At 51.7% G+C, this 27,395-nt stretch overlaps 1 protein-coding gene and 1 long non-coding RNA gene across 8 annotated transcripts in view; one reads left to right on the top strand and one right to left on the bottom strand.

The window, feature by feature from the left end:
- Gse1 (Gse1 coiled-coil protein) overlaps positions 1-27,395 on the bottom strand; it is a 361,982-nt gene that overhangs the window by 327,402 nt on the left and 7,185 nt on the right. The window lies entirely within an intron of this gene.
- Positions 1,127-7,431, top strand: LOC143434995 (uncharacterized). Of its 5 annotated transcripts, none has more exons than XR_013104938.1 (3): positions 1,127-1,250; positions 1,570-1,798; positions 2,219-3,468. It is a non-coding gene; the product is annotated as an uncharacterized LOC143434995 (long non-coding RNA). The 5 variants fall into 5 exon arrangements; XR_013104937.1 differs by having other exon boundaries at positions 1,130-1,250; positions 1,600-1,798; XR_013104940.1 differs by lacking the exon at positions 1,127-1,250 and adding an exon at positions 1,321-1,435 and having other exon boundaries at positions 1,600-1,798.

Raw genomic sequence — 27,395 nt, 5'->3', positions numbered from 1 at the left:
GGGACAAAGCAGCCCCCATCTCACATAGATCCCTGAGACACGCACAGGGAAGGTCCGGAGGCTGAGTTCATGGCCGTGGTCAGTACCTTCCCTCCTATGTGTGCAAGTGCTGTGGGCAAGTCAAGCTCATCCCAGACCTGGGACCTTGGTCAGGCTCACAGAGCTGGGATGCCAAGAATGAAGGATCTCCCAGCCTAATCCAGGACCACCAACCGAAGGATGAGACTTCAGACTGAGGGGTTCTCGCGGCCGCCAGTCAGCTTTGTGCTCTTTAGGACCAAAGGTTACCTAGAGATGAGAGGGTACTGGGTCCCTCCCTCCACCCCTGTCCCACTAACTACAGATAAGATTAGTCAAGTGCTGATCAAGATGATAGTCTTCGGGGCCCTTTCTACCTTCTGTCCGGGGACACTGAGGGGCAGGAGTGCCATCAGCTATTGCAATGATCCCAGAACTAAACAGGGGTCATAGAGGACCCTGTAGCAGAGCCACACTGCACCCCGGGTCCTATCAAACTCCTCTTCTCCCCAACATGAGCCACTTTCTCAACTCCCAAAGACAAGGAAGCAGGGTGCAAAGCCTTCGCACAGCTAGAGAAACTGAGAGCAAACAGGTGGGAAACCAGGACTCCCCAGAAGACTGGAGGCTTCCCACACAGGCTGGGGTTTCAGGGTATTAGCTCTTCACAGGTTCTGGAAGCCACAGCTTAGTCTGAGGAGCCTCCACGTTAGCTGTGTGCCCACGGAAAGGAAGCACTACCTCTCTGTGCCTTCGTTTCTCATTCAAGCCATGGGAAGAAGAAAAGAAATCTCTGGGGTTGGTGGGGAGATTGCAGGGGGGTCATGTGCCCAACCTGCTGGAGACTAATTAGTCTGTACTTGTTGACTGTCTAATGAATGTTGTTCTAATTTCCAATTTCCTCAGAGCAGAGCCCCTGAAGGGTTGGGGGGCTTTGTGGAAGAACAAGAAGAGCTGAGCTTCTGGATGTCTAGGTGGTCGCTGGGGACAAGCAGGGACTTTCAGGAACCAGGGTCTGTGGTGCTGTCTCCACTGTTTCTGGCTGACTCTCAGGTTCACGGGCTGACTGCCTGTGCATCTCTGATCTCCAGGCAAGTTTTTCCCTAGCAACCCTATACCAGGGGACTCTAGGCAGGCCGAACCCCAGCAACCAGGGCACTGAGCCCCATGTCTGAGTCACAGCCAGCAGCAGCAGCCGGCTCTTGTTCTCCAGCAGAACTGACAGGATATCGGTGACAGGGGGCGGGGGGGGGGGGCCCGGGGGGTAAGGGGGGGGGGAGGCAGGGGGTGGGCAAGGGTAGAGGGAGGAGTGGAAGGTATCCAGCCTTCCAGAGCCAGCTCAGCATGAACGCTCAACAGTAACAGCTATGGGAATGCCTGCTCCAGGAGGCCAGGGACAGAGTGCGACATGGAACAGGTGTTTGTTGTGTGAATTAGAAAGAAAGAAAGAAAGAAAGAAGAAAGAAAGAAAGAAAGAAGAAAGAAAGAAAGAAAGAAAGAAGAAAGAAAAGTGATTCTTTGTGTCTGACTGGCCCTCCTGCAACCCTGCAGGGTGGAGACCATTTTGTAAACATTTTACAGTTGACAGCCATGAGGCGTGGAGCAACCGAATGTCTTGACCGAGGACATGGTGTTTCAGAGCTGAGGAGCAGAGGCCTGACCCCTGGGACTACAGAACTGAAATAATAACCACCCAGCTTGCTGAGCAACCGGTGCCTGTGGACTGCTCGCCTGCAGCGGCAGCCATTGTGGTTTCTGCACTGGCGCTGGGGATCCTGAGGTAGCTGGCTCTTTCCTCTGTGGCATTTTACCAGCCCCTAGGCCTCTACCTATCCACTTCCCGTGAGGGGAGGGTGGAAAGGAGAGGAAAACAGGGAGGGGAGGGGAGGAGGAAAAAGGGGAAAGGGGGGAGGGAAGGGTGAGGAGAGAGAGAGAGAGAGAGAGAGAGAGAGAGAGAGAGAGAGAGAGAGAGAGAGAGGAGGAGGAGAGGAAGAAAGGGGATGGGAGAAAGAGGAGACAGAGAAAGGGGAGGGGTGGGCAGGGAGGACCGGCCATACTCCCTATTCTCGGCCCTTCTATCCTGCTCCTACCTCTGTCTGTCTGTCTGTCCACTGTGCATCTGGCCCATTTGGACACATGCAGGCCACAGAGGGCCTATAAGCAAGAATCACAAACGTGTAACACAGCCCAACCCTCCCAGGCCTGTAAGACAAGCTACCAAGGACTCTGCCTATCCTGGCAGTGTCCCCAAGCTCTCTGCCCCAGTGAGAACCTACTTGAGGACTGACTCTGTGCTCTCCAGAGCTGTAGGCTCCTCCACACTCAGGACGTGAGCACCGAGCTAAGGAAGACACATCCTGGAGGTTTACGGGTAAGAATGCGGACACAGTCAGGGACGGTAACAGGGCTGTAAAGGTTCCTGGCAAATGCCACTGGTGGGCACAGAAACATGCCCTGTGCGGGTATTCAGAATAATGAACCACATGACCGACCATACAATGAGAAGCACATGATACCCATTACCCCTCATACAAGTCTGTGGGGTGCTGCTCCTGCTTGCTCGGCCGTCGTAACAGGTGCCACAGATGGCGGCTTCTTCAGACTTTATCTCCGGGTGTGGTCTCCCTCCTTAGCTTACATCTAGTGTCCTCGCCGATGGATAACCCCCAAGCCTCTTTTCCTTACATACTGTGCCAGGGCTTCCTGTAAAGACCTGGTCGGCATGGAGTGGGCCAACCTCGCAGCTGTTTTTAATCACTCACTTTCTAGAAGGCCTGGTCGCCACAGCCACACCCTGGAGCACAGGGTTAGAACATCACATCACAACTTGGAGGTCGCAATTCCACCCAGAGTGGGTGTCATCCACCAGACAGAAGCTATATGACCGGGACAGAGAGACAGTCAGAGAAACCTTCAGCCCCTGTGGCCTTGAGACCTTCTAGTCCCAAATCACTCCCTGCTCCAGAAAGTGACTGGAACCCAGAGCCCAGGACACATAGCAGGTGCTCAGTAAATGCTTCTGGACTACACAAACCAATACCAGTAAAGCCCAAGCTGGGCCCAAACAGAGTGGCAAAGCCACCTCTCCAACGACACACGGCTTGCTCAGGGTTCAGTCAAAACAAGAGTCTGGGTGATTCCTTCCCCGTTCCCATCAATCATGGTTCAAGGTTAGATTCTCACGTCTTCAGCCCTTCAGAACAGGCTCACACCAGTGACTCTCCAGGGACCTTCTAGTCTGAAGTCCCAGACTGCAGCTACACCATGGGTCCTCTTTGTTCTCAGGCATCCAGGTTCACAGACTCTGTGGCTACCGGGTTCTCGAGCTCTCCAGTGTACCGATCACTCTAGGCCTACTCAGCCCCATCATGTAAGCCAACCGGCAAATCTCTCCTCTAATTTCACACCGGCTGTCCCTCTAGAGAAACCAAATAGAAACAACTCATTTCAGTGTCCTGTTCTGCTGTAGCCTTGAGGTTGGCAGTTTGGCACCAATCCCCGTGGCCACAGCTTGGGGACACCTCTTGGTCATTTTCTGGGCCTAGTGCCTAAGTCAGTGGTGGGTCAGGCTCTCCCAACAGACCCTGAGACTTAGCAGTTCCCACTGCTTGGCGATCACACACGGAGGCTAAGCCTCAGATCTAGGGTTACAGTAGGTGAACCGAGCAGCTGTGGGGACATGCCCCGCCTTGCATGACATGTGGGCCAGCCAGGTGCTCCAGGCTCTGCTAAAGCCATTTCTGGAACTCCACAGCACTGCCGAAGGCTCGGGTCTAATTTGGAACAGAAGGTGGTGGGGAGAAGGGAGAGGCAGAGGGTAGAGCCACACACAAGCCATCACAGACGCCAAGTCTCTCCCACACAGTGGCCATCAGAGCGGTGGTGAAGCAGTGTCCCCACAGCTAAAGAGCAATAACCCTATGACCTGGGTTTAGGTCCTAGAATTGCCCTGATCACCTGTGACTACTCTGTGCCTTGGTTTATTCATGTGCAAAATGGGGCCATGTGGGCTGTCACATGGTTCAAGGCTGTGTGTGTGTGTGTGTGTGTGTGTGTGTGTTGGTGTGTTGCCTTCCAGGCTTCCCTGCAGCTGATGTTCAGTGAACTTGGACCTGAGTCCTACAGAGGGAATGTACTTCCCACCCCAGTCCCTACTGAGAGAATACTTCCATAGTTTAAAGGACTGTAAAGCGGAGAGTTGGCTCAACAGATATAGGCGCTTGCCTTCAAGTCTGACAACTTGAGTTTGATCCCTAGGACCCCTAAGGTGAAGGGGAAGAGACTCCCACAAGCTGTATCTGACCTCTATATACCCCCCCAATACAAACAAAATATAATATAAATTATTATTTTAAAAGGTCATAGAGATTTAAAAAAAAAAAAATAGAAGAAACAGAACAGAGGGTCCCACGACTGTGTGGCCCACACTGAGGTCCTTTGAGATCATTTAAAAAGGAACGTGGGGGTGGAGACAAGGACACAGAGGAGCTTGCAGAGAAGGTGGCAGAGGGAGTGGGGTGGTGCATGCCGCTGCATTCAAAGGGTCTGAGGAGTCCCAGGGTCCTGGTAACAAGTGAAACACCACTGAGCTCCTAGGGTAGGTATGGTGACACCAGGCGACACACTGCCTGGCGGCCTTGAGGACCTCATGGTGACAAACTGGCCAGGATCATGGGAGAGTAAGTGTGGCATGGCCCTGTCCCATCTAGAACACTTAGGGCAAGATGGAAGGGGTATTGAGACACCAACCCGGCCAGCCATCAAAGAGATGGAGGACCAGACACAAGGACAAATGTGAGCCATCTGGTTCTCCTTCCAATGCCACCCCTGCTGTACGACAGCTATGGCCTGGACACCAGTCACACTGAGCTTCCCTTGGCATTCATTAACCCCTTCTGCAGGTCCCTAAGGGCGGCCCCAGACAAGAACCAGGTCAGGAATCCCAGCCTAGCCGCACTGCAGTGACACCACAGCACTGTGTCCTTTGTAGCTGGACCTGACCCAGGTGTCTGTGGGCAATGCCTCAGACCTAGCAGTCCTCCAGGGGCTGCCCACCACAGACGCACACGGCATAGCACATGGTGACTTTAGTAGGCAGTCAAACAGCCAAGGGAACAGACTGGAGGGCAGCAAGGCAGGTGTGTGCCACTTGTCTTGTTCTACGGACAGAGCCGAGCTGGCCGCTCTGCCTGAGCAGGCCTGGGTTTGATCTCGATCCCGGGGAGTCCTCCCTCCATCCACTGTAAGGAGCTGTTTCACGGCCAGAGCCAGGGAACCAGAAACAATCGCAACCAGGCTGTCAGGTGAAATGCATCTGACTATGTCACTACCCTCACAGGCAGCATGTACCCAGCCTTAGCAGGGCGTTGCCACAGGGCTGAGTGACAGACAGGGCAGGAGGGCTGAGTGCCATAGGCCCATAGGCCCAAAGACCTCATGCTTCTAACTCCTGATGTACAACCCTCTCCTCCCCAGAAATACCAGCCCTTCTGGCAGAGAGAAGCAGAAGAGAGTCCTTGTGGAAACAGCGGCACAGGGAGGCACCATCTTCTGCCTCTCCCGGGGGAGAGCACCAGCCTGTCTGCATCTTTGAGACCCTCCAGAGCCTGCCAAGAGCCTGGACAGTAAACATGTCACAGCGTGGCCAACCTGCCACACTGGAGCCAAGAACACTTGCCTCGGGCTGTAAGCAGTGTGTGCTCCTGGCTCAGAGGCCCACTGGGGCTGGGACCTTGTGCTCTGCTTACACTGGAGGGGCATTGGCAGACTCGGGAGGGACAATACCTGTCTTGGCAGCCTGAAGCTTGTCCTTTCTCAAAGAGGAGCCAGGAATCTGAGTAGCAGGCCAGGAGGACAGCAAAGCTGGTGGAAGAAGGGCAGGAGAGGTGACGGCCCCCTCTCCAGCCCCGGGCTTGACCAAAGGAAGCAGAGCTTGTATCAGCATCCTGACCCTTACCCAGGCTTCCAACGGCATCTACGATGAGCTGGGAACCTGGAGAAGAATGCTAGGCTTGATGAGGCCTCATTCAGTGAAGGCAAGAAGTCTTCTGTTCATTGTGGTTCAGGTCTGGCCCACCCTCCCAAGCCACAGGTGTCTCAGGAGGTGCAAACAGCTACAAAGGTCCCATAGGAAACTGTCATGGTGCTCCCAGCCTGTGCTCGCCTCTCTAGATCTTCATACTACACCTTTGGCTGCCTCAGGACCTTTGAACGAACTGTCTCCCTCCCCATCTAGGATGTTCCCCCCTCCCCACTCCTTCACCTGCTCATACCCCTGTCATTGTTCATCCCTCCAGCAGGGGTACCAAAATAGCTTTTCCTATGTCCCCAGTACCACCTCGCCCTCCTTCCATACCCAGGTGGCAGGCTGTACCCTGTGTGTGTGACCTTGTCCTTCATATCTGCTTGCCCCTCCAGAGGCTTGTTAGGATGGATGACCAGCTTGCCTTTCCCCGGCAGCTGTTTCCACTGGATAAGAATTCACTAAACTAAAGAGTGAATGGTTGAAACCTTTACACCACCAAAGAATGGCCCCAAGGATCCTGCCATGTCTCCCAGTCTTAATTCCAGCCCCTGGAGCTCCCCAAAGCGGTTGGGGGCCCACTGGGATACCAAGGAGGAATAAAGAAAGGGGGGGGGGGGCTGGCCTTGCACAGCGGGCTTACTCCTGCCATGAACCCCTCAGCCAGCCTCTCATTTGTAAGACAGAGCAGAGAAGATGACAACAGTATCTCCCAGGCTTTGTACACTGTGCCCAGGAGAAAGTGCTGTAAGAAACACAGGCGGATGCTCAGCAAGCAGGTTTTATGATCAGGTAAGCCATCTTTCCAGGTTGTTCTAAGGGGCCCAGGGGTATCATCTCCTACAGTGTTCTTGCTGGAGGCTTCATCTGTCTGGACTATGAAACTCTAGGCTCAAGGGGTTCCCCATCCCAGGCCCCACCTGATGCTCTGTAGGAACAAGAACAAGTCACAGGCTGGCTGTGGCTGGCTGTGGCTGGCTGTGGCTGGCTGTGGCTGGCAGTGGCTGGCTGTGGCTGGCTATGGCTGGCTGTGGCTGGCTGTGGCTGGCTGTGGCTGGCTGTGGCTGGCTGTGGCTGGCTGTGGCTGGTTAGGTATGGCCTCAGGCAAGACTGATCAGCATCACAGGAGAGCTGAAGTCACCGGAACTCCACCTACCAGAAGCCCAGCCTGCTGACTGGGAAGCTAGGGCTCACTGCAGCACCTTAAAGGGACAGCACATGGCTTGTCCTCAAAGGTGGAGCTGGCAGCCGGGTCCTTAACCAGAGAGGCCACTTGACATCCCAGGATGCAGGGACCAGAAAGTCAGGAGTAACACATGCTGGTTGCATGCAGATGAGGCTGCAAGGAAGCAGCCATCTTTGCAGCAGCCCGGCATGTCCTGGGGAGTCCTGGGGAGCGTCCGCAGAAGTGGTCTATGATGCAGTAAGCCTACCTCCAGATAGAAGGTGGGGAAGGGTACCCAAATGCAATTACAGACTTGGGCGGGAGCTGGCTGCCTGCCTATAGGCACCTCAGCAGGGAGACAGCCACACTTACAAGGCAGAAAAGAGCCAGGCATAAGAGTTGTATCACCTCACTCACCCACACAGGAAGTCCAGCGCCAGGAAGCACTTGAGGTGCCCACCAGTGGTGGGTGCTGCCCAGTTCTGTGATGCTGTTTGCTTTGGGTCTGTTCTGGGATGCTGGTGATGAACCCAGGATCTCACCTTGCCTGGGACACGCACACGTGCCCCCCCCCCCCATCACTTGGTCTGAACCTTATCCTAGAGCTTCAGTGAAAGAGTTTCTGATCCTGAGACGCAGGATGCATCATCCACAAAGTAGGGGAGCCCCAGGCCCATCTATTCTTTCTTTCCTGTGCCCCTTAACTAAGAGCCCATGACTGGGGCCCAGAAGCCCACCAGCTCTCCACAGGCCTGGGGCCTATGGCAGGAGAGAGCAGCATTTACCCATTTACCCATAAAACCACCTGGGTCACCTCATCCTAAGGCCTCCCAGTAAGTCCTCAGTCTGGACTCTGACAGCTCCAGCCACAGCCTGGGACCATGCCCATAACACACAGCTGCCCCTCTGGGGCCTGTGGACTGCCCACTAAGGACTCTTCTGCGTGGCATACAGAAGCAAGAGCTAGGCCTGGTGCCTCCACCCAGGGCCATCAGAACAGGGCAGAGGACAGTCAGGTACAGTGAGACCCTCAGCTAGGTGAGAATTCAGGGCTCAGGGGCTCCATGGAAGCCTCCCAAGAGACAGACCCTGCGACAGACGGACCAGAGATAGAGCCAGGCTCCCCTGGGACACAGATGGGCTAGAAAGAAAGGGAAAGGGAGAATGAAAGAAGGGAGAGAAGGCAGTGAGTGAGTCAGGGTGAGGCTGGGAGAACACAGGAGAGAGCCTTTGGGGCCTCCTCGCAGGGCTGGGATGCAGCCAGGAGGTGGAGGCCAGAGGTTCCTAGCCCTGGCCTCCCATCAGCTGAGTCTTGTTCCTCTGTGGGCCCCAGAGCCCAGCGTCTAGACTGGTATGTGCCTGGCAAGAACGTGAAGGGCCCTGGGATTGCCTGCCAGGCTCCTATTGCAGGCTCCGGAGTGGGCAAGGACGGATATCTATGTCTCAACTTGGCCTTGGTCTCAGCTTTAGAGAGGGGAGGACCATTTCCATCTATGGGTCCTGGGTATCAAAGGGCACCCATAAATGCTGGTGGCTTTGTCATTATGACAGGGTCCATGAGCTCCTGAGCTGGCCAGACCTTTCTCATCCTACCTCTGACCGGTCATGGCTCTGTGCCCAGGTCTTGGCTCCCCAGCAGCCAGGCAGCTGCTTCCTGGAGTTGGGGACAGGCCCCTGGGAACAGTGCCACCACCAGGCAAAGAGCAGGGTGAGACCCCACAGAGGATGCGTTGAAGAAAAACCGAGGCCTCAAGGACACGGAGTGATCCCAGAGTAGAGACAAAGAAGAGAGGTCCCTCAGGTGAGAGCCAGCCGGCACCAGCCTCTCCACACTGAGGATAAGACCCAGGTCCTCAAACAGCCCTGGCAAAGCAGCACCTCACAGAACAGGAGACAAAGCCACCAACAGCGCTCACACACCACATCTGAACATTGTCTCTCTATTCTTCCCACCGGCGTGATATTTGCCAGAAGTTCCCTTTTCAGGAACAAAACAAAACAGCAACAAAATCACTTAAAAAAAAAAAAAATCTCAGCCGGGCAGTGGTGGCGCACGCCTTTAATCCCAGCACTTGGGAGGCAGAGGCAGGCGGATTTCTGAGTTCGAGGCCAGCCTGGTCTACAGAGTGAGTTCCAGGACAGCCAGGGCTATACAGAGAAACCCTGTCTCGAAAAACAAAAACAAAAAAAACAAAAGAAAAAATCTCTTACCACCTGCAGATTGTAAGAAAAATACATTTAAGGGATTCTTTGACTTTAACTTTGGGAAAGGGTCTCACTAAGCTGCACGGGCTATCCTGGCGCTCACTCTGTAGCCCAGGCTGGCCCTGAATCTGTGGTCCTGCCTTGACCAGCTGAGTCACTGGAATGAGGTCGATTGCTACAAAATCCTTCTCAGAGCTCTGCCTTCCTCATCTAGAAATCTTAAAACCTAGAGACTCAGAAAACTAAAAACAATAAAAACAACAACAGCAACAACAAACCCAGAGTGTGTGGCAGGCCAGACAGCCGTCGAACCACATGGAGACAGATGTGTGGCAGCCACCTACCCTGTCCATCTCAGATCCACGTCACATACATCACACATATCACATACATCACACATATCACATACATCACACATATCACATATATCACACGCATCACACACATCACACATATTACATATATCACACATATCACATATATCACACGCATCACACGCATCACACATATTACATATATCACACATATCACATATATCACACGCATCACACGCATCACACATATTACATATATCACACATATCACATATATCACACGCATCACACGCATCACACATATTACATATATCACACATATCACATATATCACACGCATCACACGCATCACACATATTACATATATCACACATATCACATATATCACACGCATCACACGCATCACACATATTACATATATCACACATATCACATATATCACACGCATCACACGCATCACACGCACTACATGCATCACATGTACCACATGCATCACACACATCACACGCATCACACACACTACACGCATCACACAATACACACATCACACACATCACACGCATCACACACACTACACGCATCACACAATACACACATCACACACATCACACGCATCACACACACTACACGCATCACACAATACACACATCACACACATCACACGCATCACACACACTACACGCATCACACAATACACACATCACACACATCGCATGCATCATATGAATCACACACATCACACGCATCACACACACTACACACATCACATGCATCACACATATTACAGGCATCACACGCATCACACTACTACAGGCATCACACACTACAGGCATCACACATCACACGCATCACACGCATCACACGCATCACACTACACGTGTCACACGCATCACACGCATCACACTACTACAGGCATCACACACTACAGGCATCACACACTACACGTGTCACACGTATCACACGCATCACACGTACTACATGCATCACACGCAGGAACTGATGTCCAAACCACAGGGTGCAGAACTGATCCTGGGGGTATGGTGATACAGTACTAACCAGCATGCACTCAAGTCAGGCCTGGTAGTAGGGCTACAGTCTCAGCACCCAGGAAGCTGAAGCAGGGGGATTACTACAAATTGAAGGTTAGCGTAGGGAGACCATGTCTCATAGTAACAAGAAAAGAGAGGGCTGGGGATGTAGTTCCCTTGCAGAGTGCCTGTCTAGCACGCAAGGGTTTCACACACACACTCCCGATGCTGCCTGGGACAAATGCAAGCCATAGCAGGGGCTTCTGTAAACACCTCTAGTTCTCAGGGTCCCAGGTCAGAGATTACGGCTCTGCAGGATGTAAAGAGACAACATTCAATTCTCTCTGTGTACTGCAGTCTGCCAGAGGCCCTACCCACACCTGTTAAAGTGCTAATTGGCACCTAAAGACACTGAGTTCATGGAACAGGACAGAATGACCTGGGGTGGGGGGGGGGGGAGCAGGACCTAAGGAGGACAGAGCATCTATTTGCAAAGATGGCCCAGTGCTGGGGATGGATGGAGGCAATGTGAAGACTTAATACTCCTGGACCACCTGACATAGCTGGACCAGCTGAGGTCACGTTACATGAGTTTTATCACAATCAAAATATTGAGGTTTCAGCTGCGTGGCAGTGGTGGCGCACATCTTTAATTCCAGCACCTGGAAAGAAGAGGCAGGTGGGTCTCTATGAATTTGAGGCTAGCCTTGTCTACAGAGTGAGTTCCAGGGCAGCCTGGGCTACACAGTGAAACCCTGTCTTGAAAAACAAAACGCCTGCCGTGGTGGCGCATGCCTTTAATCTCAGCACTTGGGAGGCAGAGGCAGGCGGATTTCTGAGTTCAAGGCCAGCCTGGTCTACAGAGTGAGTTCCAGGACAGCCAAGGCTACACAGAGAAACAGAAACCCTGTTTTGAAAAACAAAAAAGAGAGAGAGAGAGAGAGAGAGAGAGAGAGAGAGAGAGAGAGAGAGAGAGAGACAGAGAGAGAGAGAGAGAGAAAAGAAAAACAAAACAACAGATGAACAAACAAAAGGTGGGACAAAGAGCTCACCTTTCTCTCCAGGTGACCTGTGGTCCCCCAGGCTAGCCCATACCATATACGAGTTACCTGCCTGTGCCAGCCCACATCCCAGAACACAGGTCAGGGTTTGAAAAGCACTAAAGTCAGGTTCTGCCCCACTGTGAACTGCTGTGTGACATGAGAAGCTCAAACAACATGTCTGATCAGTGTCCCTAGATGGAGGGTACAGGCCACCACCAGGGCAGTAGGTCAGTTCCTCATATGTCAAGCAAAACTGCTGGCTTACAACTGTAGTGTTGGAGTGTCAGAGGAGCCCTCTGGGCTAGAGATGAAGGCAGCATCAAAGATCCTGAGAGGTTCCTGAGAGCCCCATGGAGACGTAAAACTGGCTTCTCAAAGCCAGTCCCACTGTGGGGCAAAAGTGAGACCAGATCCATTTGAAGGAGGCAGGTGAGGCAGAGAGTGACGGAGGTGCCTGGAGCAGGTGAGGGAGAAGGTGGGACTGTCCTCAGACAGTGGCAGAGGGCTGACAGAAGAGATGAGAAGGTGACAGCCCCCTTGCTATTCTTATTTAGGGAGCAGAGAGAAGAGGTGAAGTCAGAGTCAGAAGATGGCCCTGTCTTCAAGCAAAGAGTCTCAAGCCCTCAACCTAGCAGCCTGCAGTGGCCACCCACACAGCCCCTGGCTGGTGCTGGGACCACTGGAGTAGGCTACTCTCGGTTGCCCAGGCTACCAGCATGTTGAGGTGATCTGCCTCTCCAAAGGGGTCTGCAGGTTCCCTGAGCTTGCAAACACTCCCCAAGCTGGGGCTGTGGGGACATAGTACACCCTCTGAACAGAATGTCCCACTTCAGTCCCTTTTGAAGGCAGAGCTCCCAAACTTAGCCTTCACAGAGAAACACAAGCGGAGGCGTAAACTCCGGTTCCCACCCAAGGCAGACTGACAGACGCAGAAGAGATGGGAAGGGGTGGGAGGAGCAGTCAGGGAGCACCCCTCCTTCCTGCAGCTCGCCAATCCTCTGGGGTCAAATAAACACAGCAGGCATACTGCCGTGTGTGTGGTGTGTCCCCGGACGGGGGCATTCGTGTTTCTAAATGAACACCTCCCTCCTGCCAGGCTTCTGGTCAAAGCTCCAGCTGTCCCTGCTCACTCCACACAGCCCTGCCACCAACAGAAGAACTGCTTGTCCCAGCTAGGCTCCACCCAACAAGGGAAGCCACAGGAGACGGCCCTGGATGTAGGCCCAGGCTACGTAGTATAGGCCAGAAACCACCCAACCAACAGGGGTAGAGAGGTCAGATGTCCAGAGCAAGTGGGTACCACTGGGGAGATTCCAATATGGCCAAAGAAGACCCTGGTGAGCCACACAGGAGCCATCAGCATGTCCCCATCCATCCTGATCAGCAAGGTCCAGGCCACTGCCTAAGTCCTGTCCATTAGATGAATCTGCGCTCCGCCTATTCCAACCTCCCCGAAGAGATTACAGCTCCCGATAAGCAGGGAGTCCAGCTCTGCGCATGCCCATCCATTACTGAGCTTAGCCATAGCAGGTTCAGAGATGTGACATCCCGTGGCTTACCCAGCAGGCAGCTGACAACCACTTACAACCCTACTCACCTGGCCATCAGAGGGTCTATTTTCCCCGACAGCCAGGAGAATGTGGCCTCTCTCCCCTGGAAAAAGAACCCTGGGCCAGAAGCAGAAGCCGCTGCCTGCTCACAGAATAAGCAACCGTTAATAGCATCAAAAACCTGTCAGTACCACATGGAGGGACAGCCACTTGACACCAACTGCCAGGCTGCACCTCTCAGTCACCAGGCTGAGGTGAGGCCCCAGGCTGCCGCTTCCTCTAGAGACCTCCCATTCCTCCGCAGCCTCAGAAACACCGTAAGTTCCACTAGATTAGGGACCCATTTCCAAGACGAACCTGACCAGGGACCCAGAGTGAGGCCAGTCCTGGAGGCCTGGTGTGTGGAGTTCACAAAGGGGCTCAGAAAGGTTGGCACACTGGTAGCTGCCATCTCCAGTCTCCCAGAGTGCAATTTGAAGAGCTACCTGGATTACAATTCCAGGTCCTAAACTAGGGGGTGTCGTCTGAAATTCCAAAGCTGGGAGGGTTCCAGGCACTTTAAGCCTTCCCAGAGTCCCCGCTGTCCCCCATAAGCTGACCCCAGCACGGTTCTAGGCCCACTATGTGGAACACTTTGGGTTTCCCACTGAGCTCTTTGAGTCCAGGCCTTGCTCTCCTGTATATAGTAAATGCTCAATAAATGTCCAACTGTTTGTCCGAAAACACAGAATTTAGAGGCTACCATAAGGCAGCCAGCAAAGGCAGGCAGCAGGGCTTGTGTGGGGTCCCAGAGGAATCCTTCTCCAGTACTTGTCCCCAGAACTGCCACTTCCAAGAGCTGTGACACAATAGGCGTGCCCCAGCACGGTCAGGAGAAACCTAAACCAGGCTGACCTTCAAATTCAGTTAAAAATGGATTTTGCTGATCCTAATAAAAGATCCATTTAGCTCCTGAATAAAGGAACAGATTCCTGGCGGCCCCACCCCGTCTAAACATGATCTGGGGCTCCCTTGTAAGCCCAAGATACAGAAAGTTGAGCCACCACCACTGTACTAACTGGGTGTCTGTTCAGGGCTGCTGCTCTGGGCTCCTCAGGCCTGGCCACCAGCAGCTGGGGAAGTGCAGGCTGTGTCCACCCACCAGGGAACAGCTCCAAGAAGTCTCTTCTGGAATCCAGAACTCTCTCTCTCTGCATTCCCTGTGGGCACAAGGAAACAGGCGCCAGCCACCCGACCCAAGATGGGGCTTCTTTTCTCTCTGGAGTTTAAACAAGTCTGAGGCACTCACCACAGTGAGTCAGGCTACAGAGCTCAGGAGCCTGTGATCCTAGGGCCACAGGCCTGCTTGTCAGTCCTCCAGGGGAGCCAGTGTTTACAAAATCTATGCAGGGCGCTCTCCAGGGTCCCCTCAATGTGGACTAACATGGACATGCAGGGAATAGAGGGCCTGCTGTCCCTGCCAGAGATGAGACCATCCTAATGATGCTGCCTCTTTTCCTTTGTGATATTGAAGATAGAACTCAGGGCCTCCTGGCTGTAGCTGAACCACATTCCAGCCCCTCGCTGGGGGATTCTAGGCAGGGGCTCGACCACTGAGCCATTCCACAGCCTATCAGTAGCAATTCACAGGAAGGGGGGCTCTGTGGATAAGCTTCACCCCCAGCCTTCTTTTCATGTTTTTCTTTTGAGGCATCATGTTATAAGTTGCTCAGGGCAACCTTAAATTCTCTCTACAGCCCACGTTAGCTCTGAACTCAACCTAGTTCTGGGCAGCCTTGAACTTATAATCCTCCTGCCTCGGGCTCCTGAGTAGCTAGAGTGATGGATCTGAGCCACCAAGTCCCTTCATGCCAGCCCATGTGCTGCCTGCTTGACGTTAGACACGAGACTTGGCTGCTCTGGGAATCTGTGAGGCCCCTCCCAGTTCTCTCACTTCTCTCCCAGGCCACATATCCTATAAGGTTCTGGCCTGTTTGCTTCTCTCCTTCCCTGCTAACTGGCCTATTGCTGACTCTCAGGCCAACTCCTACCTTAAGACCTGCTTTGAACACAGTGGCTTTTTATTGCTCAAGTGAACAGAACTCAAGGGTCTCTGTATATTGAGAATAAACAAACAAACATGTAAAAACAAACCATCTGGGACTATGTGATGGGACTAGTGATGGCTCAGCAGTTAAGAGTGTGGATTACTCTTACAGGGAACCTGAGTTTGGCTCCCGGCACCCGTATTAGGTAGCATGAGGTATCTGATGCCCTCTTCTGGCCACTCTGGGTACTGCACTCACATGCACATACACAGATATGCATATATGAATAATTAAAATAAAAATAAACCACTTTAAAAAAATTTGAAACCTCAGTAGCCTAAGCCAGAAACTATCAGTGTGTTCTTCCTACCAATATATACACAGAGGCTCGTGTGGTACCCACATGTCACTAGGCTAGCCTGCTTACTAATGTCCTGAGAAGTCAAGGCCAGCCAGAGGCCAGCCGACCTGGGTGCCAGCCATATACCCTTGGTAAGTGGGCTCTTTCTTGTCGGGTGAGATAGGACACAGACCCCTACACACTTATAAGTAAACACCCACCCCACAAATGCATACACACACATATAGACACATAAGTACACAGAGACGGGCAAATGCATAGACATACATGTAGAGAGACAGACACATATACAAACACTCTTTTTTAAAAAAATATTTTATGTATATGAGTACACTGTAGCTGTCTTTATACACATCAGAAGGTGGTATCGGATCCTATTACAGATGGTTGTGAGCTATGATGTGGCTGCTGGGATTTGAACTCAGGACCTCTGAAAGAGCAGCCGGTGCTCTTAACTGCTGAGCCATCGCTCCAGCCGCCACACACTCTTATATCACTGCATGTAGGGGGCTCTGATCTTCACCCGCTGATTATGCTGGGGTTAAAGGCCCTGCAGTGCACAGTAGTAACAGGGTCCAGTGAGAATGAGGGGCAGGGTCACAGAGCTCCCTGTATCTTCCCCTCCCTGACTTTCTCTCTTTTCTTTCCAAGTCTGGGTTTCTCTATGTAGCCCTGGCTATCCTGGAACTCACTCTGTAGACAAGGCTGCCCTCAAACTTAGAGATTCATTCTATTCTGCCTCCCAAGTGCTGGGATTAAAGGCGTGTGCCACCACTGCTAGCTTTCCTGTATCTCCTCTCACACGTGACTCTACAACAAGCTAGACAGAAAGTTTAGGAAGATGAAGTATTTGCCCAGCTGGCCTCTATGGTTATATGCCCCTCCCCCAGGATAAATGTCCCTACACAGGATGGGATGAGTGGAAACTAAACGAAGCCTGGTGAAGGAACTATAGTGGACATGCAATAAGCTCTTACTCGTAAGGGATATTTATTTATTTATTTATTTATTTGGTTTTTCGAGACTGGGTTTCTCTGTATAGCCTTGGCTGACCTGGAACTCACTCTGTAGACCAGGCTGGCCTCGAACTCAGAAATCCGCCTGCCTCTGCCTCCCAAGTGCTGGGATTAAAGGTGTGAGCCACCACCACCCGGCATAAGGGATATTTTATGAGACAGGTTTTCTATTGTCCAGGTTGGCCCCAAACTCAGGATTCTCCTGCCTCAGTCTCCCCAGTGCTGGGATTTTCCACCTTTGCTGATGAGGTCTGAACAGCCTAGCTCATCGGAAGCGCATGCTGTGACCAGAGGGCTCCGCAAGCTCCTGAACTGAGCCTCCAGAGCCATGGGCCACCTCCCCTCGCTCCCACGGCCTGAGAGACAGGGAGCAGCCAGCATGCTTGTGTGGCCGGCTGGCCAGAGCTACAGTGGAGAGAAGGCTCCTGCCTTTACACCTGCCATCCACACCCAGACAGCCAGATGTCACCATGAGTGTCCTGGTAACCAGGGACCCTGAGAGCTGTCACTCCTCTGATAGAGTCTATCTTTCTGACCTACATGCCACATCAGGACACAGGCACTACCATCCCCTCTGCCCTACAGTTCAGAAAGTACAGCACAGAAGGGGTACACAGTGGGCCACAGAAAGCACTGGGAGCAAGGCTCAGGTTTGAACTCAAGCACCACGCTCTACAGCCCACAGCTCCAGCCCCTCCGAAGGCCTTGTGACACGAGGCCAAAGGTACTGGGGCACGTGATGCCCAGCGCCATCCCACGGTACCACACTCACATGTGTGCACACGCACACGTACGGAGGCACCGAAGCCAATGTGGGCAGTTTGCTTTGGGGTTGTCGGTTTTTTCTGACTGCCTTTCTTTCCCTAGACTCTGTTTTCAGCCCAAATCCATCTATCTCTAAAGTCTTGTCCTCAGTGGCCACATCTCACTCAATATCTTCCTGGAGCCTGTACACTTCAGGTCTGTGTCAAAGGCAAGAGCCTATCCTAAGACAAAGGTTCCCTGTGTTGTTGATAACACCCCCCCCCATGGCCTGCACCCCTCGATGTTAGCCAGGGGCTAAGTAATTGAGCTAGGTCTCACTTATGAGTACCTCATAGACAGACAAGAAACTTATGTCCCCATGACATCAGGAGCCACCTATGTCACCAGGCATTAAGTGATCAGGGCTCAGGAAAACAACCCCTAAATTTCCCTCTCAGCAGAGGGACAGTGAAGATGCTGTAAATGGTGCAGCCTTCAGGCTGGGAGTCCTGATGGTGACTGCATGTTCCTTTCTGAAACTCCTATGACAGCAATAGAATAACACAGCCGGTTACTAACAGGACACCAGGCTTCCTGATCCCAGAGACGGCTCTATATGCACTGTCTAATCGTTAACCAACTCAGCCCCTTCCTGAGGCACTTACAGATGCAGAAACTAAGACACAAAGAGGGCCGGCTTCTTGCCCATCACCCCTCAGCCAGGGGGTGCTGTAGTGTGGCTTTGTTTGTTTGATTTACTTTCATTTTGTGCACCCGAGTATTTTACTTCCGTGCCTTTGTATGTACAGCGTAAATGTGCAGTACACATCGAAGCCAGAAGAGGGCGCTGAGTCCTTGGAAATCACAGGCTCTGGTAAAGTGGCTCTGTGTGTGGCTGGCTGCTGAGAACCAAACCCAGGCCCTCAAGAGGGGAGGGCAGCCAGCATCCCAACCACCACCGAGCCATCTCTCCAATTCCCGGAGCTTGTTTGTCACCATTAAAATGAAGAGGTCTCAAATTTCTCATTGGGAGCTGGGGAAATGGACCAGACCACAAAGTGCTTGCTATACAAGCAAGCTGACCTGAGTTCAGATCCCCAGTGGCCACGTAAAAGCCAGGTGCAGCAGTGTGCACCTGACCTAGTGTTGGAAGGGGGCAAAGACAAGAGGACCCCTTGGCCTCCCTGGCCAGCCAGTGACACTCACTCAATCAGAGTCGTGAGAGTCTGTCTCAGAGGGTCAATGAGAAACTGTCTCAGAAAATAAGGTGGCCAGTGATTGAGGAGGACTGTAGTGGCTACTGACTAACCTATAGCCTCTGTACACACTCAAACACGTGTACACACACACTTATGCACACAAATGATCTGTTGACAAACAAGCTTCAATATGAGAAAAAAAAAACATTAGCCATGCCAATCACAGCATGATACACTATGCCAGGAGACACACCCTCCCACCCGTGGCTGCTCAGCCTCTCATGCCTGCTGGCAGAAAGGGGGCAGAGCAGCCTCCAGAAAGCAAACTGGCACAGCAGTCCCTCGAGAGGTGAATCCCAAACTAGGTGCAATGGTACACACCTGTAATCCCAGCACTCTAGAGGCTGAGGCAGGAGGATCGCTGTAAGGTGAATGCTGTCTTAGGCTACACAGTGAGATTCGGTGGAAGAGAAAGGTGGGAGCAGGGGAGATAGCCATGTAAGAACTTGTGTGTGAATTCTCGTGAGGCTGGAGAGATGGCTCAACGGCTAAGAACACTCCCCAGCTCTTGTGGAGGACCCAGGTTCAGTTCCCAGCACCACCTGGCAGCTCCCGACCATCCCTGACTACAGTTCCAGAGGATCCAACGCCCTCCTTTGGCCTCAAAGAGCACATACATGCAAACACTCAAACATGTTAAAAAAATAAATATAAAATCTTTTAAAACACATGAACAAAAAAAGAATGTGAGTCTCCACTCACAGATGGACAGATGAAGAAAATGTGGTCTATGTATGATGGGGTACTATTCAGTAATGAAAAGGAATGAGAACCTTAGAGCTCATTCCCATCTGTGGGAACTATCCAGAACAGGAGAAGCCACAGAGAGAGGCCACACACTGTGTTTCCAGGGCCCTCAGGGGAAGGGTGAATGACCTAAAATAAACAGTGCTAACAGTTGTGCAATCCCTGAGTGTCCAAAAATCACTGGAGTCCACGGTTTTAAAGGAGCTTTTATTTGTGAATTGCATCCCAGAAAAACCCCAATAAAGAATAAATTTCTCAGACCACCAAGCTATACTCCAAACCCAATAACTTTTTAAAATAAGAAACTCACACAGAAGAAACTGGTCAGGGCTGGGGCTGGGCTCCAGGCTGATCTAGAAGGGGGAAAGGGGTGAGAGTCCCACCCTCTGAGTCCTGGCCTGGGGATCCCACAGCTGTGCAGTGGAGTGGGAGTAAACTCCTCCATCACCCGCTTCTAATACCCCAAAGAGACTTCAGCCTGTGCTCCGATAGGAGGCTCAGAGACACAGACTAAGATAAAGATACTTAGTAGAAAGGCAGAGAACCCCCGCCCCCTCCCTGCCACATTTTAAATAGTGGATACTTTGTATACAAATCACAAACTAACCTTACAGGCTGGAAAAGGTCCTCAAACTACAGCCCAGCACCTGGCAAGGAGGCGGGCACCTTCACAATCTATGCTCCTGAATGATGTCTTTCTAAATGCATTTGAGAAAAAAGGAAAGTCCAATGGTGGTGGTCGTGCATGCCTTAACTCCCAGCACTTGGGAGGCAGGCAGATCTCTGTGAGTAGTAGGCCAACCTGATCTATGGAATTTCAGGACATCCAAGGCTATACAGAGATACCCTGTCTCAAAAAACCTAGGGGGGCTGGGGAGGCAGGAATGATGTGAAAATATATATATTTAAAGTATTTAAGTCTAGAGCCAGCAAGATGGTTCCATAGGTAACGGCACTTACTGCCAAGCTTGAGGCCCTGAGTTTAATTCCTGGAACTCACTTGGTGGAAGAGGAGAAGAACCACCTCCTGAAAACTGCCCCCTCTGATCTCCATATGCAGACTGCAGTACTCACAGACATGCGTGTGCATACACACATACCTACATACATGAGCACGTGTGTGAGTAGATGAATTCACCTATCTGGGGGTGGTGGCTGACGCAGGCTTGTAAACCAGCACTCGGGAGGTGGGGTCAGGAGGATTAGGTTATCCCCCAATACAGACTGAATTTGAGTCCAGCTACTCCAAACCTTCTTTCAAAAAAAGAAAAGAGCCGGGCGGTGGTGGCGCATGCCTTTAATCCCAGCACTTGGGAGGCAGAGGCAGGCGGATTTCTGAGTTCGAGGCCAGCCTGGTCTACAGAGTGAGTTCCAGGACAGCCAGGGCTATACAGAGAAACCCTGTCTCGAAAAACCAAAAAACCAAAAAACAAAACAACAACAACAACAAAAAAAAAAAAAAGAAAGAAAGAAAGAAAGAAAGAAAGAAAAGAAAAGAAAGGGCTGGAGAGATGGCTCAGTGGTTAAGAGCACTGACTGCTCTCTTCCAGAGGTCCTAAATTCAATTCCCAGTAACCACATGGTGGCTCATAACCATCTGTAATGGCATCCGATGCCCTCTTCTGGTGTGTCTGAAGAGAGTGACAGTGTTCTCATATACATAAAATAAAGAAATAAATCTTTAAAAAAAAAAACAAAAACAAAAAAACAAAAGCAAATGTAGGCCCTGGGTGTAAGGCCTTGAGTTTGATCCCAGAACCCACAGAAAAGCCAGACATGTCAGGTTAACTGGGAGGAAGAGACAGGAGGATCCTTGGAGCTAACTGCCCAGTCAAACCTACGTCAGCTGATGTGCTCCCTGGTCAGTGAGACCTTGTCACACACCTATAATCCCAGCACTCGGGAGGCCAGTTGTGAATTCGAGGCCAGCCTGGACAAAGTTCCAGGCCAGGCAGAAATACATAGTGAGATGTCTCAGAAGGAAAGGGAAAGGTGGAAGACCTCAGAGGCTAAAACCACATTTTATTTATCTGCCCATCTGTGAGTGGAGACTCACACTCTTTTTGCTCGTGTGTTGTGCCAAGGTGGTATTCACCACAGCTGGAATGAGAGAGGAGCCATCACTACAGAACCTATAGATGACCTAAGAGCTTTCCGGGAGGACAGACGAGCTACACCAAACCAGACCACCAGGCAGACACAGGAGACACATCCCAAAATCGGAAATGACCAAAGCCGACCCAAGAAGACAAGAGGGAGGCTCCTCCCTTCCACGTGAAGACAATCACAACTTCCCCATCTGTGATTCGGAACTGGTGCCTGGCTGAAGAGAATTCCTCAACAGGAGCCTGGGCGAGCAGGTTTTGGTAGTTGTGCCTTGAAGAATTTCTGTTTGCTGTGTCTTTTAAAGGCACACTTCATGCCATTTTTATAGGTTTTGTTTCCCCGCTACCCTCCCATTTTCTCTGAGACTTTGATCTTGCTAATTGCGGTTTTGCCAACGGCAACGCTTTTCAGGAACGCCATTCCCTGGCTGCCAAGAGGTCGGAAGAGTGGCTGGTAACTCTACTTCAGCTGGAATTGTCACTTCTACATGGCTGGCCAAACAGGCTGACACACACAGGCCAAGAGCTGTGATGTCATGCCTGACACGAGGTAAGTTACAGGCAAACACAAAAAACAGTGCCTCTGGCCAAGCGCCAAGGTTAGCCAGCAGCAAGGAGAGGGCAGCAGCAGGCAGGGGTTGGTGAGGTTAGCAGAAACTCCCAGAGCAGGAAAACAGGCAGAAGAGAGAGCCGCTGGTGAGATGTGACAGGAAGGTAGAAACAGCAAGACCTCAAGGAAGCAGGAGTCAGCTCCTGGACTATGTGCAAAATAGGGGCTCAGCGCCCCCTTTGAGTCTTAGAGCATCTACTAACCAAAAAACAAAACACAAAAACAAACAAACAAACAAAAAACAATACATCTATATGCCAGGCCTTGTACCTTAATCCCAACACTGGCGCTACTGAGGCAGAAGGATTTCCATGAGTTCCAGCCTGGGCCACTGAGGGAAACTATCTCAAAGGAATAAATAAATAAATAAATAAATAAATAAATAAATAAATAAATAAAAACACAAAAAGCCGAGGAGCGGAGATCTCTATACATTCTTGATTCTTTTTTTTTTTTAAAGAGTTATTTTATTATTTGGTTTTTGTTTTTGTTTTTTTGAGACAGAGTTTCTCTGTGTAGCCCTGGCTGTCCTGGAACTCACTCTGTAGACCAGGCTGGCCTCGAACTCAGAAATCCGCCTGCCTCTGCCTCCCAAGTGCTGTGATTGAAGGCATGCGCCACCACCACCTGGCTGAGTTATTTTATTATTTACATATGTGTGTCTTTGTGTGTATATATGCTTATAGGTGGGTAGGCACCTGAACAGGCTGAAAGAGAGCATCCGATGCCCTGGAACTGGAGTTACAGGTAGTTGTGAGTCCCCTGGTGTAGATGCTGGGATCCCACCTCCATCCTCTAAAAAGAGCAGCACGTGTTCTTAAAGGGCTGAGCCAAACCCAAACCAGACTCTTTTTATCCCACTTCCCGTTCCTTCTGTGTGGGAAGGTCATCAGGCTGCCATCTGAACTCCTAACTCTTGGCCTCCAAGTGTCCTGCTTCCCATGTCCCCTCCTGACTCCTCTGGATCATGGCAGGGTACCAAGCCCGTGCTTCTAGGTGACAGCTGCCAACTACAATGGTGCCTGGGGACCGGAGGGGCTCAGTGTACTGGCTAGTTTTAGGCCAACTTGACACAAGTTAGGATCACTGGAGAGAAGGGAGCCCCAACTATGAAACTGCTTCTAAGCTGGGTGTGGTGGGGCACACCCTTAGTCCCAGCATTTGAGAGGCAGAGGTAGGTGGATCTCTGTCAGAGGCCAGTTTGGTCTATGGAGTTCCAGGACAGCCAGGGTTACACAGAGAAACAAACAAACAAACAAAACAAAACAAATGGTGAACGAAAGAAAAGAGAAGAAAAGAAGAGAAACGAAAAGAAAAAAAGAAAAGAACTACCTCTAGAAGATCAAGCTGTAGGCGAGCCTGTAGGGCATTTTTTTATATATATAATTAGTGATTGATGGGGGAGGGCCCAGCCCACTATGGGTGGAGTCATTCCTAGGCTTATGGTCCTGTGTTCTATAAGAAAGCAGGCTGAGCAAGCCATGTGGAGTAAGCCAGGAAGCAGCACCCCTCGGTGGCCTTGGCCTCTGCATCAGCTCCTGCCTCCAGGTTCCTGCCCTGCTTAAAGGCTTCCTTCAATGATGGACTGTAATGCAGAAGCGTAAGCCAGATAAATCCTTTTTCCTCCCCAAGTTGCTTTTGGTGATAATGTTTTAATCACGGTGACAGTGACCCTAACTAAGACAGCAAATAAGAGCCTTGGGCTCCACACACTGTCCAAAGTCCTACACAGCCAGGCAGGTGGTGTATCTGTATACTGACTGCTATGCAACATCAGGCGCTTTCCTGGGTGGCAGTTTTCATGCAAAGGCCATGTACACCTAACTGTTCCTTCATCCCTTAGATGAGCACTGAAGCCCAGAGATGGGGCAAGGGATGCTCTGGTCCTAGGTGCCCTGAAGCCAACTGCCTCCAGCTTCTTGGGAACAGGGTCTTGGATCTCCTGTCCCTGCCACGTATGGCTCTGTCTTCTGTCCTGGCCGATTCCTGTCTTTGCCAGCAATGTTACCTGCTTTATGTCTCGGCTATGGGAGGGGGGGTCTTGTGATTATCCTGGTGCTGGAGTGAGAATCCAGTAGCTAAAGAACACAGCAGGGGATGGGGTGTCAGCCCAGAGCTGAATATAACAACTGGTACCATGTCTCCTGCAGCCTCAGTTTCCCCTTTGGGTCACAAATGCCCAATGCAGATGGTAAATGAAGCCCAGTATCTGGGAGCTGGGAGGTAAGAGGGTCACATGGGGAAGCTCCCCCTCTCCTCACATTGGTCATCTAGGGTTCTGGGTCCAGCTTACAACCACCTGCATCAGGAGATGGGAAGCCGCTATGGAAGTCATTACCTCTGCTCCTACCCTCTGTCAGCCAACCCTGACCATGCGCTGCCTGCAGCTGCTGATGCTGCATTCCGCTGTCCTGGTTAAGGACCCATTGCAGGGCAGCCTGAATCACGAGGGATAAGTTATGTCCCTTGGGACTCAGAGTCCCAGGTACCTGCAGACCACAGAGCCAGCCTGGCAGTGAGGCTACTCCCTGCCACCCTGCAGAGCTGCAGGTGACAGTTCTTCCTTTGGGAAGAGTGTCTCAATATCAGAGTGGGCCAGCCCTGATGGCACTTGGCCTTGTCAGACACCACAAAGTCATTCTGAAAGGGACAGGGGAAAGAAAGGGACCAACTTCCTCATAAACTTGTCTAAATGGTCCACCCAAGACGCTTGTCCCTGGCACTGTCCTGTCAGCTTCCCCCACACTGGCTGGGGTCATCACGGTGAATGCCTCTGCAGCTTCACTTTGGACACCCAGTGTGCATGAAGTCCCCGCCTGGGCGCCACAGCTTCTAGCTCTGGTTTATCAGACAATGTGAGGCTGACACTTGCTGTGGACACCCACCTCGGCTGACTCATGCTAGGGCAAGCCTCCCAGCACCAAGACTCCATCTGCCAACCCGATGACAGTAAGTGGCCAAGACATGTATCCTAGATGAAGAAACTAGGAACCACTCCCTCCCCCCCACCTCAGAGCCCACCAATAAGAGCCACTCCTGTCCCCAGCATTCATAACCAGGAATGGGTTCAAGGGCTGAGTAGAGAAGGGAGAATGGAACCAGGCGGTGGTGACGCATACCTTTAATCCCAGCACTCGGGAGGAAGAAGCAAGTGGGTTGCTGAGTTCAAGGCCAGCTTAGTCTACAGAGTGAGTTCCGGGACAGCCAGAGCTACACAGAAAAACTTTGTCTCAGAAAAAAGGAAGGAGAAGGAGGAGGAGGAGAAGGAAGAAGAGGAAGAAGAGGAGGAGAAGGAAGAAGAGGAGGAGGAGGAAGAGGAAGAAGAAGAAGAGGAGGAGGAGGAGGAGGAGGAGGAGGAGGAGGAAGAGGAGGAAGAGGAAGAAGAGGAGGAGGAGAAGAATCATTATTATTATTAGAAGAAGACAACAATGTACTCTCAGCTCCCACAGGGCTGAGGGCCATTGATTCTGTCTCCAGAGAGGCGTCAGGGGAGTCCAGATGCCCAAGGTACAACGTAAGACTTCTGGCCTCTGACAGACGGGTGCCCGCTGGCCACATCCAGGGCTCAGACTAGCACAGAAGCGGGTTCTGCCCTGCTGCCTTGGGTCTGAAGCCACATGCAGCTGTACAGATTTGATCTGACGGGTCTAGGCCCTGCTGTTCACAGAACCCCTAGATGTCACATGATCAGATGAGAGCGAAAACATCACTGCATCAAACAATGACATAGAATCTCCTGGAAGGGACCTGTGGCAAGGGGACTCCAAGTAGAAGCCTTTACCAATCAGACATGACCCACGAGATACCCTTGCAGGGAGGGGCAAGCCTCAAGCTGCCCGGGGCTACCATTGGGTCTCTGTGGCTCTCTGGGCTCGATGCTAGGATGGAAGTCAAGACCCCTGAGTCCCATGCCCAGGTCCTGTCACGTTGGAGGTCTGAAGAGTACAGTCCCCTCCATCCCCCAACAGAGGACAGGAAGCAAATGAGCTGAGGGTCTGGGGTCAGCATGCTGTCTCTCTGCTGCTGGTCGGTCTAGACCAGTGGTTTCCAACCTTTAATACAGTGCCTCACGCTGTGGTAATTCCTCCAATCAAAGTTATTTCACTGCTACTTCCTAACTAAATTTTGCTACCGTTACGAATCGTAATGCTACTTCTGATACTCAGAAGTAAATATGATATTCACGTAACATAAATATCGGATACTCAGGATATCTGATATGTGACGCCTGTGGGATTCGATCAACCCACAGGTCAAGAGCCACTGGTCTAGAAGCTGGTAGAGGATAGCTGCCTACAGATTCTTCTAAATCCAGGCCGAGAGGATGAAAGCCAGGCCCCAGCTTCTACCCAGCCCCTGTAAGTGCCACCTGTCCCCAAGGCACAGGACAGACCCACTGATGATCCTACCCCAGCCCTGCCTGCCCTGTTAGTTCCTTGGTCCTAAAGTCTCTTAGGTTCCTCAGTCTGGACCTCCAACCTGCTAAGTGGCAAGACCCCTCTGCCACAAGACATCTGTCATCCACAGCATAACTGCTTGGGCCAGAGGACGGATGGGCAGTGGGGGAGGGGGCGAGCAGAGTCACCACATTAGCACATGTCAAGATGAGCCTAGATATGATTACAGTGGACAGCAGAGAGGATGGCAGGGAAAGTCAGAGGCCACCTGACCCATTGGTCTATTTTCCAACTGCACCATTCCCAACCCAGGTCTCCTAGAGCATGATACACAGGCAGACTTCCTCCGTCTGACACACTCAGAGAAGAAACAAGGCTTTCGTAAGTGGCACTGCTAGAGTAATGGTTTCAGAAGATGAAACTGTCTTTATAGTCATTGCCAGATGTGCCCATTTTACAGATGGGGAAAACTGAGGCCAGGTGGCCAGGTGCCCTGCCCGCAGGTACTGCAAATGTTGGTGTGAGATCTCAGGGTTCCCAGTGCTTACATCTCAGAGGGTGTAATCTATGTGAGGCTGGGGACCAAGGAGCTGAGAAGAAAGGGAAGGGACCATCAGCTGGGTCCCTGGCCCATCACTGACAAACAATTCCTCAGCTGGAATGACAGAGAAGCCACCAGCAAAGTGCACATATATTGTGGCCTGGGGGGTCCTCACAGTACAAGCTATAACCTGACTGTGTCATCCTCAAGGCACAGAACTCCTACACTGTACAGGATTATGTG

The sequence above is a fragment of the Arvicanthis niloticus genome, chromosome 18, assembly GCF_011762505.2.
Source record: "Arvicanthis niloticus isolate mArvNil1 chromosome 18, mArvNil1.pat.X, whole genome shotgun sequence".
Classification (NCBI taxonomy): domain Eukaryota; kingdom Metazoa; phylum Chordata; class Mammalia; order Rodentia; family Muridae; genus Arvicanthis; species Arvicanthis niloticus.
This window is presented reverse-complemented; position numbering and strand designations above follow the sequence as displayed.